The sequence below is a fragment of the Hydractinia symbiolongicarpus genome, chromosome 11, assembly GCF_029227915.1.
Source record: "Hydractinia symbiolongicarpus strain clone_291-10 chromosome 11, HSymV2.1, whole genome shotgun sequence".
Lineage (NCBI taxonomy): Eukaryota > Metazoa > Cnidaria > Hydrozoa > Anthoathecata > Hydractiniidae > Hydractinia > Hydractinia symbiolongicarpus.
The window spans coordinates 21,212,106-21,229,411 of record NC_079885.1 but is presented as its reverse complement, the minus strand read 5'-3'; the positions used below and the strand labels follow the sequence as shown (position 1 = coordinate 21,229,411).

Here is a 17,306-nt window from a genome sequence, read left to right as displayed (position 1 = left end):
AATTATAATAAACTATTGCCAACATCCCTGAAGACGTCGTTCATCATTATATTTTAATAACTAATGTATGACTTTTATATTCGTCCTTTGTGTTCAAAGTATGCTTAATTTGACGAATATATAACGCTTCCAACACCATTTAATGACGGGACGAATTTGCTTGATGAAACAAGTATGATAACGTCATTTAGGTTTAACTGTCTTCTGGGCAGTAACTTTGGAAGAACAAAATCTCTATGATTTAACCCTAAAACTTAACAGGTTGAGTATTTCACTGTGCTTTGCTGCAATGTTCAAAATTTCCTCTTTTACCTCAACAGGTGGGTTTAATGGGACTAAGTAATAATTGTGTCTAGTGACCACTAGACCCCTGTTGTGTTTTTGACTTACGCATATGAAGCATTTACAACGCAAAGATTCCTTTTCCAGGTCTTACGCAATTTTTGGAATGTAATGATTATCTATCTGTACCCCTAGTAATATATCTAATATCTAAATAGTGTATGACAGATGCTCTTAAGCAGATGTTAATGCCGATTATTACTACTTTATAAGAAAGATACTTACCTAATAATTGACGACAAGACCACTGAGTCTTGATTAAATTCAACACTAAATGTACATCCCAAATAAAAGCATTTAGGCTTAGAGGGTCTTAATTTTAAATACACCATTTACCAGGGCACATACCTGGTTATGTTGCCCTACTTGGATCCCATCCACTGTTTGATTATAGACCGGAAAAGCTGATCTGTGACATTTTATTGTTCTATAAGCTAACCCTTTTTCAATTAAATAACCTTAATATTGCCAAACTTTGTTTACATTACAAGAAACTGGATCAATTTGTTGTCTGCAGAACCAGCTAGCGCACTGTTTCTAGGATAAATGATTCCAGCTGGCACAACAAAGAGCTTTGAAAGACGTCTTTTACAATACTATTTAAGCATAAATTGGAACTCTAGAAAAATCTTAAGCATATTAAGTTTAGGACATAGGAAAGAATAACCTTAAAAATTCTAATGAACATTCCTAGTAGTTAAAATTCGTCGTAACGCTTGCAAGGCCGAAATAAACAAAATAAATATTCAAAGTAATAAAAAAGGTCAGTTCAGAAGAAATATAAAACTAAAATATATTAAATGTATAAATGACATCCATATGTTTTTTTTGGAAATTTATACATTTAAGGTACCCCTTATGTCCCTGGTCTTTTGACTGGGAGCATTTGGCAGCTTGGTGCCAATCATGCGTCGCATTTCTTGTACATTTGCATCTCTGAAACGCTCGTTGACAGATTCTAGAGAGAAAGAAATGTATTTATAGATAAATAATGGACTTTTATGAACACTTAGTAAGGAATAATAATTTGGCATAATTTGAGTTTGATCCCGGTCTGCGATTGGATGATTTTGTTGGTTAGCGACCCAAATACAAAGCTGTGGAATGAACATAGCCACATTCCTGTTTAAACCAACCATTAGATGCCGACTTCTCTAATGCCAAAAGCCAAACAACCAACAGTAACTAAGCCAAATACACCTAAAAAACCAGGCCCAGACTTACCTACATACAGCAAAGCAATTCACACAGGAGTGATAAAAAAATGGGAAACACCTGTTACGCCAATTTCATCCTGCAATCATTAACTGCAATCCTATTATTTTGGTTACATTGTGCTTTAGAATCCTCTCTTGTTTCTCCTCTTTTGAAGCCTGATATGCTCAGCCTGTTCATGCTGTCTAAGTCTTCCACTGCTGTTGACATTTCCGCCTTCTTAAGGGCCTTGCAGCATGAGATGTTCTACATTAGAAAGACCCCATTCAACATTAATCCTTCGCCACCCTAGGAGCGTGCTACTTTGGGCATTCATTAAAGATCGCAGCTGTGGCTCATTGTTAAGATGTGACGTTAAAGCAGTTAAAAAGGGAGGGTTACTGTTACAGACAGTCCACCGTGAACTTAGAGTTTGCTTACTCTTCACTGTCTTATGGAGTAGTCATAAGAAGTTTACCAAAGTGGTTGCTTGCTTTCTTTTATAGTTTCTATTTATTTGTATATAAATGTTTAATGTCAATATGTTGCTTTGTTGCAATGTCGTTTGTTTTACAGTGTTTCTATAATATTGTTGTGTGCACACTATTTGAATTGTCCACAGGGTTGCATTTTCAATTATCTAGAGGGTTTAACCAGTCATTAGACTTGTTATTAGACTTGTTATTGTTATCTCTTAAAAATACCTTCTCTTCAACCTCGGCCTGAAATTGTCCAATCTTAATGTTTTGTTGATTACTAGGGGATGGGGTTTCCTCACTGCATCTGTCAACAGTTTGTTTTAAATTGGTAATAAAAGTGGTCTCCCTACAACATTCTCGATATTTGAGATGGACATGATGGAGCTACTATCATCATTTTAGAACTTTCTTCTAGTTTACCTTGCTTAGCACCCTGTTTATCAGGGCAAATGGAGAAAATGCATAAAGGAGTATAGATTATAGCCACGTTTGCTGCAGAGCATCTGTTCGATAGTTAAAGGGTTCCGCCCTTTAAGCTATGTACATCAGTAATTAATGAGATAGACAAGAGCTGAATAAATCCAACCCTGGAGTACCCTTTTAACGACATATCTGTTGAAACACCTTGACAAATCCTGACTGTTCTGTGACTGCCAATGCGCTGATATTTAGGGAACTTGGCAGGTACTCTGCAGTAATCGTGTTCCCCTGCATCAGATAATATTCCCAAATTTCGTTGCTTAGTTGTATTACTTTCAGGTTCCTTGTACCCCCCCCCCCCATCTTCATAATGTAAGACAACACAGTTGTGTTCTTCATCTGAGGATTCATTCTAAACTTCTGAAAAAATCTGTGCTGGACCCAACCCAAAACAGAATTCTAGGGCCTAACGTTAGTCAAAGCTCATGACACTTTCTTTGCCTCAAACAAAAAATCCGAAAATCACGCGACTGTGCAAGGGTATGTATCAAAAACAGGGGGTTTCGATTTTAGAATTGACCAAGTTACTTGGGAATCTAACGTCAACTATGTTCACAAAACATTTCTAAATCTCTCAGTGTTTCCTTTGAGTTATTATGTGAACCATTTGACAAGGCTTGCAAAGCATGATATCTTCTGTAATAGGTAGCTTGATTGCAAGTTTGTCCTAGCATTACCACAGTTTGTTCTAAGTTTTGCTTTAAATTGTCTAAATTAAGTTGTATATGGGCTTGGCCAGACTATTTACCTTGACCATTTTTTAACTAAGCGCTCCATGAAAAAGATGATAAGGACGAAGAATAGGATTTTTCGGGTTTTTTTCAAGCTTTTCTCTGACTTTTTCAGGAGAGGCACTGGAGTTGGAACTCTGACCTTTTTCTCTCTTTTTTTCACTTTCTTCGATCCATTAAGTAACCTCCATCTGCGATTTTCCCATAGTGTACTTCCTTCTCCTGTTTCTTCATTTTGAGGAGTTCCATCTGGCAACTCTCGGTAGCTATCTCCCTGATCGGCATTCAACCCCAAAGGAGAATGACCATCATTAAAATTTATCAGCTGATCCTTTTGATTTTCTTCTTTAGCTCTCTGATTATTTTGATTCTCCATATTTTTAAACAGTCTACTTTCATAAACAGCTGTATTTTTCTGCTTTTTATGAAAATCCTTGCAAAAAAGGAGATTTCGCTTTTTTTACTAAAATCTTCAGAGGGTTGCAGCCTTTAACTATAATGTATAACCAACTGTCAATTGGCAAGTAATATTGCAGCTAGCTGTTTTGTGTCACCTCATCATTAAAAGTTAAAAGAGGACGGGAGGCTGTGTTTTAGCCTGGCAAGGTTAGTTAAGAACACAGTAGTAGTTAATAAATAAAATTATTATGCCACATTTTGGTCACTTTAAATCACAAAGTAAATGGGGGAGGGAATATATTACCCTAGCGGTTTTATTTACCGCTGCTGATCTATGTTCGTCAGTGATCCGTAATACAAAATTTTGATCATTTTTTTCTCCATATTGAGAACGTGTATGAAGCATTCATTGGTATTATGCCATACTCGATTTCATTGACTTTAAATTATACAAACCAACACTTTTCAAACCTAAAAGAACCCACCATCACATTTTTGTCATGTATTTTTGATAGCAAGGCTATTGAAAGAATTAACTATTGGAAGCTGTGTTCCGTCTCATGCATGCATCTTTAAAACGCCAACAGTGGTTTACAACCTGACACAAACCACGGGTTCAAAAATCTCAATAAGTTCAATAAGTTTGTTTCTAAATTTGACATCAACTCTTTTAAACAGTGTCCCCATCTGTTTTGCCATGTAGTTGTAAAGGATCCCCCTTTATTGACAAACACTATAAGTCATATAATGACAGGAGGTCTCACACAGAACCTTAAACAGTTGAATGGCAAGCAGCTCAGAAATGCATCCTGGATGGCGTGAAAAAATGTGCATCTACTTGGTGTACAAAAAACGGGGGGAAAGATGTTCTGCTTAAAGATTGGGTAAAATTGGTGTTTAAGGTACTGTGTGAGCGTACAAAGATTAAAGACAAGCAGAATACTTTGCGTGAATTGCATTATTTTTGTTGATTTGCGCATACACCATTCTCACATGATCATCCTCAGCTATAAGCGGTATGATTTGCTTTACAACTGTTAGCGTTAAAAACGTAATAATTACTCATAAATAATTACTTATTTTTTTGCCTTTGGCTTCCGCCAATATGAGCTTCAATGAAAACGTCTCCGTTAAAGCATTACTTCGTTTTCTCGTTGCCGAAATTGTCGTAGCAGGAAGAAGCGTAGCTATATGTAAAAATAAAAAGCTATAAAGGCAAAAATTAATCACCACATGAAGAAATAATCAATTTTATAAAAAGAAAATGTCACTTTATGTGTTTTTACTTTTCACTTGTCAAAATTATGTGCAGAATTATATCCAGAGAAATCACAATTAAAGAGTTTAAAAAAATACTGAACCTTTCTTTAGACGTTCACCTCATGAAAAGAAAAAGAGCTCTTTGATTATTTCACCAATATTTTCATAGAATTAGAAACCCATTTAAAACCTAAAATGTTCTTAACTTTTTTTATATTGTTAGTCAATGTTTTTATGTTCTTATATTGTTTCTTCTTATGTAAAAAGATGTGTAGTAAGTAAAAAGATATTTTACCCAGGAGTGCTTCTTCTCGCTTGAGTTCGGAAGATCCCAAATTGTGGTAATATAACATCTATGTGCTAAGCGTTCCTTCGATATCCTGTAACTCAGAGCTACCGAAATCTTCTGTAAGGTAAACTGTGTCTGCCTTGAAGCTATAACATGATTTGTGTATGTCGAAGGAAGGTTAGGTTCATTTAAGGGTGTAAGCCACATCAGATGACAGATTAATATACCTTAAATATCAAGCCCTTCTACTGTTACTTGCGATTTTTTTAATGTCCTATTCATTCCTCTTTCACTATCAATACGAAAGTTTAACGTTGGATTCATAGCTTTATCGGACTGTGTTGTGTTGTAACAATGTGCGATGCGCCTTTTATTGGTTGAATTCGCGTGCATTTCCGACAACAATTATGACGTAGAACACTAACACCTTATATGGTGTGCCGTGGAGCGGAGTATTGTTTGTTGTGTGTGAAAAAATGAAACACAAAAAGAAGAAAAAAGGACCGTACCTAAATACCCGTCAAGATAAAAATATAAAATTTAAAAAATATTTGAACATTGAAAATAGTCGTGAATCCAAAATTGGAAAGTGGAAACTTGAAAATCCAAAATTGAAAAAAAACAAGATTGAATTTTAAACAATTGGCCTAACATAAAACTTTTGTCTTTTCTTAAGAAGCAATTATACAATGACACAGTCAGTTAAAACACGCCAAAAATGACCCTTTTAACATCTTCACCTGCAGCACTTTCTGCAATTTTAACAGAACTATTCTTGTAAGAAACTCTGCAAGGGAGTGTGAAATTTCTTTTTCATGTCTTCGTGGTTTTACGGCCACGCATATCACACCAGTAACTTCAGGCTGGTTCTGACCAAGGCTGGTCCTAAGGTTGTAAAAAGGGAGAATTGTGCTTTTAGCGGCATTTTCTCTAGAGGAGTACAACCTCGAGCTTATTTCCAAAGTCCTAACAGGTTGAGTTGGGATCCCGTAACACGTGTAAAGCTACAGCCAGGTTCACAAGACATGGCGCATAGGTAGTTGTTTGCCACACCAGTAACTTCAGGCTGGTCCTGACCAAGGCTGGTCCTAAGGATCAATCACCTGTGTGAGGCTGAATGTTGGGATCCCGTAACACATGTAAAGCTACAGCCAGGTTCACAAGACATGGCGCAGAGGTAGTTGTTTGCCTCCTTTTTATAGTTTTTATTTATTTGCATATATGTACGTTTTATGTAAGTATATGTTTTTTTTGTTGCGATGTCATTCCTTTTACAGTTTTTTATTTATTTATTTATTTATTTTTTAATATTGTTGTGTGCACATTATTTGTATTGTCCAGAGGGTTGCTTTTTCAATTAATTAAGAAATGGAGATCTTGCTTTGCATAGACATTTTAGAGGGTTTAACCTCTACCACTTAAAATAACAGTCATTAGACTAGTCAAATCACAACAGCTTGCTGTTTTGTTATCTCATAATCATTTTGGGTATGCAGTACTGTCAACAGAATTTTCTGGGTTGCTAAGAACATTGTCGGTCCACTTTTCTTTTATAATGCCATACATTCTATTGTGTTCTTTCAACAGTTTTCTTTAAGCTGTAATACCTTCTATCTATTATTAACACCCCCACTTGAGTGACATCCTACCCATTTATATTTATGAAGACCCCCCCCCCCCCCTATTCTAACATTTTTAAGTGAAATACCCCCCCCCCCCCCCTTGCAACTATGTCCCAGAGAGTATAATGTTGGATAGTTTGATTTTTTATTTCTTCCCATGTTGATACAGTGCCTTCAATTTCTTTGATAACCAATGTAAAATGCATAGGTCGGTTCACTTGAAATCCAAGTTTATCCTCTAAGTATTAAGTTTAACAGCATAACTTTGTTGTTCTTATTGTAGGTCCTCCACCCTGTCAGGGATTTCTGAAATTGATTCTTAATTTTACATGAATAGAGCTTCGTTAGCTTTATTTATTGCATCTATTGAAAGTCAAACGCTCCACTACCATTGTTGTCGGCTTGATTGGTGAACCGGTATTTCATCTGATTCTTGATGGCATATTATCGATAAATTATTATAAGTATGAAGTATTATAAAATCATATTTTCCAATAGTTGGAGGTGCTAATGATTGAAGATGCTTTCAATACAATTACATAAAATTTGCAGTCGATTTTATTTTATTCTCATATATTGATACAGGTCCACACTAATCTGTTATAATTTCTATCATTGTGTTTTTCGATTGAGTGTTCCATTTTCCAGTGAATGATTTGAAGTTTGACCTTGTTTCTTATACCTCTTTCTGCACTTGTCGACATGTCCCAGGAATTTATTGTATGTCACCACTGCTGCTGGTCGGTCGTGGAACATCAATTTTCTTCTTTTGTGAACGATCGTATTTGCTACATTGATCGGTTGTCCAAGGTAGTTGAACAGCATAACACAGGATTACTGTCTACCCACACGGTGATAACAATTCGGGATTTCTCGATAACAAGGTCGATCATTGTTTTTCTTGGTTCCTTCATTAATTCATCCTTCGGTATAAGACAATTTCGACTACACTTGCAAGAGGGGAAACAGCAAAAATCCCTTACTGTCTGTTTAAGTAAACAGCTAGATCAGGCGATGAGAAATAGTTGTCATAAAAAACAAAATGTTAAATGTTTGTTTTTTTCTAGGCCTTTTGCAAAGCCTCATCACAAACAAATCGCTTTCCCCACACTTCTCAGGAACTATTCTGTTTTCTGCGGGACCAATGGCAGCTATGTATCCTACATCATCGTTAGAATCATCAGAAGATGGCTCATTCTCATTGTCCTTCTATTCTTCATTGTTTTCGCTTATTAGGATTTCGGATCGTATCCGAATTCTTATTAAAACCGGCCGATTTTCCTCCTTTTTCTTTATTTCTTCGTCCGGCAATTTTGACCAAAAAACGCCATCGATGCCGTTTCCGTTGCGGGGGCAACTTCTTGTAATGACGTATAATGCAACCAATCAGGTTCGAGTATTTTTTGTGACGGAAAGGACCACCAATCAGGGTTCAGGCCAGCTTGCTTTGTGTTAAAAAATAATAAATAGGGCTGTACCCGAAACATATCTCAATTTTTGCCACATAGTTAACACAAAATTATTTAAAAGTTATAAAAGTATTAAATAAGGTTACATTTAGGGTAAAGAGGCTATTTCATTCATACGGGACCCTAGTAGGTTGTATTGTTACTTCCTTTATTCTCCTCATATGTTACCCCCTTGTCATAAAAGCGGAATATGGTACAGAGTAGGACAGATGAAAAGTTATGGACGAAAGAAATGTCTAGTTCCTGCTAAAGACTATTCGCAGACCTCTTTTGAGGTGACTCAGCTAGATATTTTAGGTACCTTGGTTCAGGAATATGAGTCGAAACCCTTGTACCCTTTACAGAAGTCCTGTCCTACTCTCTCTGTCTGTTTGTTTATTTATTTTTTTGTGACAATTACCTCCGTGGAAAAAGGAAGAATTGTGTTCCTTTATATGAGCATATTCTTTAGGGGCAGGATCCTCATGCACTTATTGGCAGTATTCAAGAACATTTTTGACTTTAACTTTAACGCAAGCTACGAATTCGAAATCTTTAAGCCTGCAAGGGCTTTTTATTCTTTATTGTTTTCGCCATCCGAATTGCTGCTTTCAACATTTTATTTTTTTCACTGTTTACACTGTATCTATCATTATCTGAATTTTAGTCCATGTCATTATCACTAATATTGGCATTTGATAAGGGTATCTGGATGAATTCTGTTTCGTACATGCTGCCCATCCCCACCATAATGGCGTCTGCCATTTTGAAAGAGGTTGTCACACGCCGGAAAGTAGTTACGGTACCGAAAGAAAGAAAAACATGTACTTTGAACATGTCAATTACAATTTCCGATGAAAAACAACCTGTCTATAGCAAATAAGCAAATAACTATGGGGTACTATGGCACTAAGGTACTATGGGGTTATTTTGGAAAAGTAACTAAATTAAATCTCACCTGCTTGCTTCTCTTTTGGTGCTACTAAAGATGAAAAAAATATAGTTTTCCCAAATTTCAACAGATCAGTTGCAAGTATATTTTGTTAAAAACAATGAAAAGTGTATATGTAATGTGAAAACATATCAACAAAAAGTATACCTCATGTATCACGTATGAAACCAGGATGTATGCAGCCATGAAAGTGATCTCTTTTCAATCAGTTTTCTCTGTTCAAGCAAATTCCTTCAATATTTGAGTCTCTCACCATGACATTTCACTATTGTAGTGTATATAGAGGGTCTTTAGTTCAATTACCTTGATTCTGCAGACTATCCTTGTAAAAAGGGGAGATCTTGCACTTAATATAGATCTCTAGAGGGTGTAACCTCTACAATTCAAAAACAAAAGAGTCAGTAGACTAGTTCCATCATTACAGCTTGCTGTTTTGTTATCTCACAATCAATTTAAAAGCGTACAACCGACACTTTTCATAGCATCCCTAGCCAGTTTTGAATTCTGACTAGGGTCTCCGTCCTGTATGAATAACTTGTCCTTTTGTGCACATTGAAACATATCCATGAAGTTATCATCAATGAATGACTTGAAGTACTCACCATTCATCTTGTGGTATTGTTCGCATCTTATCACCCCTTTATCGTAGCTGATTGCGACCATCAAGTGAACGACTTTGCCGCCATGTCCAACTTTTGATCCTTTTGTTGTACATCCACGTGTCAATCCTTCAGATGGCAATCTCCATACACGCCCTTTTGGTGCACGTGCTTGATTAAGTGGATGCGTTTTGAACACGTAACTCGTGGCATCTAAGTAAAATCCAGTTTTGTGCGTCCAGACATCTTCCCGATAGTTATTTAACATATGACGTGCAAATTGTGTTCGTTGTTTTTTATCTTTGATTGACACAAGTCCCTTTTTCCGTGCTTGTAAATAATGGTAACCGTTTTTGTTGAGAGTCCGTCGTACCGTTCTATCGGACACGCTAAGGCCGGCTTCTTGTTTAATACGTTTTGCAGTGAAGTTTCCTTCCGTTTCTCGTAACTTTCTATCTCGAGTAGCAACTTTCTTTCGTCTTGATCCGTCAAAATTGACTTGCGACCACGTTTTTTGGGGCCGTGTTTTTTGTTGTTGGATGTGTCGAACCACAAGCATGTCGGTAGATAGTCGCCTGCGAATACTGTTTACATCGTTTCACTAAACTTTTTATTGGTATACTACTGTCCTGGTGGAGATATTACAAGTACACAGACATCTCAACTGGTATTTTCTTCTTGAACACCATTGTTCTGTTATTGTTTTGTTTATATACCTGTAATTATGAGCAGAAAACATTATCGATGAACAAGGGAGATGTAGACTTGTAGTAATTTATGTTAGCTATTATAGCGTCTACTAGTCGATAAGGCCCGTGGAGTAATCCACTTAGGCAGAAGGACAATAGGTTGTTTTAGATTTTTTGCTGACGTCAGCAGTGCAAATACAAAATAAATAAATTGAGAAACTTGTTTTCATGTTGCCTCCATTGTGTAGAGCTTGAAGCGCTGATCAAGAAAATGTATATGATAATGCGCTCTTAATGAACGGTTAATAAGATATATGGGTTTAAAAATTAGCTGACGTCAGCAACGTCCACATAAAATACAAATTTTTTTTTAGAAATTTGTATATTTGTTGCCGTTATCATATAGAGCTTGTTGAAACGGAGATCAAGAAAATGTATAGGATTATGTACTTTTGACAAACGGTTGCAGAGATATTGGGGTTTAAAGTTTTTTTGATGACGTCATCAACCCGTTTTTCATGCTAACTGTAAAAAACAACACATTAGTCAAGGTAACAACTTAGATGGAACAAAAAAAACTTGACATTAGATAAGTAACAATATTTTAACATATATCTACAATTACAATAAATTTTGTCAAAAATGATTGAGGATTTTCTGTTTTACAGTTAATGTTTAACTGGCAAAATATAAAGGATTAATCTTCTTAAATCTTTTTTTGTTGAATTTGAAACTTCTGGTGCTGCTCCGTGTATTCTTCATTGAACGGCTTGGGCGTTAAATAAATTTTAAAGATTTTCTAGTGGGCATTGCTTAAGAAGGGGCGTTAATAAGAGGGCGCATTTATTTATTTTTATAAAATGTTATTTACATTCTCTCAATTTTTCCTATCTCTTATAATAATTTTAACAAAATAGGAAAAAATCCATAACAAATGAGATTGTTTTTTTTTTTAAATGAAGAAAATACAGTTATAGCTCTGCTTTTTAGTTATATGACTCGAAAAGACTAATGGATAAAGCTGTGTTTCTGTCCACAAAGAAACAAAACAGCATAATTTTAGAGGCCCACAAAATCTGTTAACGGTTTTTTAAAATAACTGTTGTCCTATAAAAAAATTATAATTTCTATTAACTACAAATATTAAATATAAAAACTGATTAAATAAATAATTAAATAAATAAATAAATAAATAAATAAATAATTATTATTATATTTCTTCTTTTTAACTATTATATAGATATAAATATATATATATACAACAAACAAACAAACAAACAAAATAAAATATTATAATCGGAGAAATACATTTCCAAAACTGGTAACAGTATTAACAAATGAATTGTTGCTTGGATTGCTGGTATCAATACAGGTAGATATTACCAGTTAATGGTAATGTATTTCCCCGATTTCACAGTGCCCAGAAAATGTAATATTCGTACTTTTTTTTGTGTGTCTTTTATTTGTTTTTTTAAAATATTTTTTTTGATTTTTTTAAACGTTTTTTGGGGTACCCGATTGTACCCCTCATAGTCTTGGCCACCGTTTTTCTTCCAGCATTTAAAAGCACGTTTTGTTTTAGACCCAGGGTGACTTTTCCTGTAAACCAGGAAGTTTTTGTAAGTAAAATCAGATTCTAAAATGCGAGGAAAACAATTACTTTTATTAATAATTGTAGTTATTAAATACACATCACTTTTTATAACATACTTACTGTCACCACTGGGTCCATCCTTCTCACTCTCCTCACTCTTCTGGTTATCTTTGTTAGCTAATACTAAAATGTATAAATATGTAAATAAATTAAAAAAAATATATATATACATAACTTAAAAAACAAAGATAAAAACACGACATAGAAACGGTGTTAATAATAATTAATTACCGTTCTCTTGTATACTGTTTTCTTTAGGCTCTGGTAAAATTAAAGAGGATAAAAATTAATGCATACAGTATTACGCATTGCTTTATAAAAAAAAACATTATTTTTAAGAAACATAAAATGTTAATATTGGCGCTGTTTATTCACGAAATTTTAGGGAAAATTGATACAAAAATTCTGTAAATTTTCACAAAAAAACCTTAAAATTAAAAAGTTATTTACATTAAAACCAAAAAGTATGTTTTCTATAAGAATTACGTGTCACCCAAACAAAATAAGGTAAGAAGAAGATACCTTGAGAATTTAAAAGTAATCTTTCAATGTCCATCGTCTCATCTGAATCCATTATTATTATTAGTATTAGTAGTATTATTTATCTATGATACCTGTAAGTAGAAGTTAAGAATATAGAGTTTTTTCATAATAAACAAAAAGCAAAGCAATAGACATTTTGGTTAAAAATAAACATAAAGAATAAAACAAACTTAAGAAAAACTTAAGAAAAAATAGTAGCTAATAATGGGACCAACAAAGAACGCACTTCCGGTTACGTAGGAATTTTTGACAAAAAGGTTAATTCTTTTATTTTTATAGTGACATGTTTTGTATGAAACAGTGGAAACTTTTAGACTATTTTTTAGCTTGTAACTGACGGTTAAATCATTTTAACATGCCACTGCCCTGACTTTTAGTTTGAATTATTTCTTTTAGTATAGAAATAATTCACGTAACGAAGCACGCCACGGGAAGGCAAGCCATGGGACTTTGTGCTTCACCTAAAAAGAAAAAACGCAAGCATTAGAAAATTGAGGATTGTGCAAGGGCGCGAAGCGCCCGCAGTGCAATCCCGATTTTATAAATAAAATCGAAGCCAACGATCTAATACTGGATAAACGCCCTTTCACGCCTTGAGTAAGAAAGTCATTATGAATACATACTGCAGGACCTTCGATTTTATTTTATATCAGAGTTGACTTGATACTACAAACATAAAATCGCATATGAGCCAATTCAGAAACTTGATTTTGGCATGGGAATGCAAAAGAACATAATGAAAGAAAGTTTGTTTATATTTTCACAAATAAAGTATACAGATTATGTACTGCCGCGACCACGATTTCCACGGTATGCACCACGAAAAGAACCTCTGCCTGAAATATAAATAAAAGTAAATAAATAAATGACGAGGTGGCTGTGAAGCCTGGGTGGGTGGGCAGTATTAGATCGTTGGCTTCGATTTTATTTATAAAATCGGGATTGCACTGAGGGCGCTTCGCGCCCTTGCACAATCCTCAATTTCATTGCATAAAATCTCCGCCCGATCTAATACTGGATAAACGCCCTTTCAGGCCTTGAGGCTGAAAGTCATTACTCAGGACCTCTGTTCAAAGCGTCAAGACAGCAGACTCGAATATTTCAGGTTCAACTAGGATCTCCTTTCTATAGGTTCTTTCAAAAGTTGTAGAAGTAGTCCAGTGACCTTTTTTCAATATTTCGGTCATAGGTACGCCCTGTACTACTGCCTTGGAGGAGGAAGCAGATCTAGTGGAATGCCCCTTGAACGTACTGGTATCTATGCCAGATAGAGTGAGGACTTCTAAAATCCACCTTGAAATTGTACAAGGTTTAACCGCTTTATGAGGTTTCACAAAGCTCAAAAGGAGTTGAAAATTTTCACCTCTCCAGGGAGAGCTCCTCTCTAGATAAACATCAATGTGATTGCAAACACATAAATTAAGATCCTCTTTGAAATGCATAAACTTCAAGGGAGGACGAGGCTTACGTTGCTTGGCTGTTTTAGTAGGCTTGCCAAAATGAAATGAATAACCAGAATGGTGTTTAACTAAATATCTGACGTCCAAATAGGCCACTTTATGAGCCCTAGCAGCGGAAGTCAAAGCTAATAGCATTGTCAATTTCAAAGTTAACATTTTGTCAGAAATGTTCTGCAGACTAATTGATGACAAAAATGTCACTACTCTTTCCACATCCCAAATGAAAGTATATTTAGGTTGAGGAAACCGCTGATTGTGAACACCTGCCAAAAGAGAAGATACCAAAGGATGTTTACCCACAGCAACCCCATCTATGGGCTCATGGTAAGCAGAAATAGCTGATCTATACCCAGCAATTGTGCTATGTTCTAATACCTCGTGAAAAGAGTCAGATAAAAATTCGATTACAAAATTTATAGCACATCGAACGGGATCAACTTGTTGTCTACGACACCAGCTACTCCACTTATTCCAGGCCGACTGGTAATGGGAGATTGTTCCAGACCTTCTGGATGCTGTGATAAGATTGGAAGCTTTCTGCGAAATTCCAATTGTTTCGAGACTTCCCCTGAAACTGTCCAAGCCACTAACTGAAGAGTTCGATTTTGAAGAAGCGGGTGGTTTTGTCCCTGTGGGTTTGACAATAAATCCTTTTTCAGAGGTAAAAGTATCGGCTTTTGTACAGATAAGTGGAGTAACTGAGGATACCAGGTTTGTGTTTGCCAGGCTGGAGCAATAACAATTAATGTCGCACAGTCGTACTGGACCTTCCATAACACTTTTCCTATTAGGCAAAATGGAGGGAAGGCGTAACCTCGGATATGTTTCCAACATGCCTGAAATGCATCCTGTCCCTTGCTGTATGGGTCTATTTTCCAGGCATAATACAGGGGCACTTGATGAGTCAATCTTGAAGCAAACAGGTCTATGCACGGAGTTCCCCTTGCTTTGCACAGCGCCAGAAACACATTCCGATTCAACATCCATTCGCTTGAGTCTCTCACATTCCGTGACATTAAATCTGCTTCCACATTGAGCTTTCCTGGGAGGTACTCCACAGTAATCGTGATCTGGTGGTCCAGAAGATACCTCCAGATCTCCCGAGTCACTTTGTTCAATGGTTCGCTTCGAGTGCCACCCATCTTCTTGAGATAGGTTAGTGCCACAATGTTGTCCATCTGAATGTGAATGGACAGAGCTTCTGGGTGTAACTGATGAAATGAAAGTATTGCTAGTTTTGCCGCTTTCAATTCTAGAACATTTATATGCAGGTTTTTCTCCGAAGCGGACCATTGACCTCCTGTTTTCTTGCCATTGCAGTAAGCCCCCCACCCCTGAAGGGATGCATCCGATGATATTAGTAGTTGAGGAGGACATGACACCAGACACCGCCCATTTGACAACTGTAGGTTCTGGCACCACCAATTGAGCTCCCCTTTCACGTCCTGTGTCAGTGTTATCAAAGAGTCGTAACTTCCCTTGGCAGACAGCTCTAAAATTTGTTGTCTTTGCATAGCTCTGTATTGCAGGGGTGCTGGAAGTACCGCCACTGCTGATGAAGAAAGAAGACCTATCACCTTCATCAGATCCCTTACTGAGACCTTTGATGCAGACAATAGACCTTTGCACTGGGACAATATTTTTTCCATCTTCTCCCGAGGTAAACCCAGTTTCAAATTGTCGGAATCCACCTCTACTCCCAGAAATTGAATTAAATGTGTTGGTTGTAACACGGATTTTTTCAGATTTATTGAGAATCCTAGATGTTGAAGAATGAAAATCAAAGTGTCGCGTGCCATCTCTGCCTTTTGGGCTGTCTCGGCCAGGATTAAACAATCGTCTAGATAAATGATGAGGCGGACATTTAGTCGTCTCAACATTGCTATTGGAACCTTCATCAATTTTGAAAAAATTCTTGGAGCAGGTCCTAGACCGAAACAGAGGCACACAAACTGGTAAATCTTTTGTCTCCATTGAAACCTTACATATTTCTGAGAGCGTTGGTGAAGAGGAACTGAAAAATAAGCATCTTTCAGGTCTATTTTGCACATGTAGTCCCCTTTCTTCAAGAGCTCCTTCAACAGACCCAAGGTTTCCATCTTGAAGTGCTCGTATGGAATGTTCTGATTCAATTTTTTTAGATTTATGACCGGTCTGTACCCCCCATCCTTCTTGGGAACCAGAAATATCGAGCTTAGAAACTGGTTCCGACCTGGGGAAGCAACCCTCTTTATGGCCCCTTTGGCTAACATTTCCTGAACCTCTTTTTCTACTAGAGTCTCCTCCTCTGTTGTTAACTTGGGAGGACGAGGAGGATGAGTTTGTTGAGGAACTGACAGAAAAGGCACTTGGTACCCTTGGACACATTGAAGAATCTCTGGATCCTGAGTCAGAACCTCCCAATTCTGAATATAAAAGCTTAGCCTCCCTGCCTGAGATAAATTCGGTTGCAGTACTTGTGGAAACAAGTCTCTTACTAAAGGATGAACCTTTGTCAAGGAAAGAGGCTCCTCGACCTTTGAACACACAACAGGTACTGAAATTAAAGGAAGTAGTTTTACCTCTGTTTTGGTTGCTTCCTTTCCACAGGTTGTTCCCCCTGCCTCGCCCTTGAAACAGGGGGCCTTTCCGAAAGGGCCGATTGCCTGAGAAACCTGATGATGATGAAGCTCCTCTGGAGGAAGAAGTTGATGTCCGTGGTGATTTCAATCCGGTGAAAATGCCTTCAGATTTTTTTAAGGCTTTGCTATCTTTGATCATTTTTGATTCAAAAGCGTCATCGAACAAACAATCATTGTCTGCCGCATCTAATTCTTTAGATTGGTTTTTCAAGATATCCTTCACTTTAGTAGTTGAATCAATCAAAGTCGATAACACATTCTCCCTTCTGTGGTAAGCCATAGAATTGTGGGTTTGAGCCAATAGAAGAATCGTTTGTTCAAATAAGTTTGACACTTCTTTCAGAGTCTCGTCTTTGGGATTCTGCTCTTTTTCTGAATCCATCATGGCCCAAATTTTGGACAGCGGTCCAAAAACCAAATGCAATTTGTCGTGGACATTTTTGAATGCTTTTTCCATCTTTAATGTGGAATACTTAGAATTGTCCTGTAATAGTATCTTTATGTAGGAATCCAATTCTGGTACCTTCCGTATATTTGACGGCAC

The 17,306-nt window shown here is 36.4% G+C and overlaps 1 long non-coding RNA gene across 1 annotated transcript; it reads right to left on the bottom strand.

Moving 5' to 3' along the window:
• Positions 1-12,212: 12,212 nt before the first annotated feature.
• On the bottom strand, positions 12,213-12,904 carry LOC130614641 (uncharacterized). The gene is made up of 3 exons (XR_008975926.1): positions 12,661-12,904; positions 12,370-12,399; positions 12,213-12,261 (listed from the first exon to the last, which is right to left on the bottom strand). It is a non-coding gene; the product is annotated as an uncharacterized LOC130614641 (long non-coding RNA).
• Between the last annotated feature and the right edge of the window lie 4,402 nt (positions 12,905-17,306).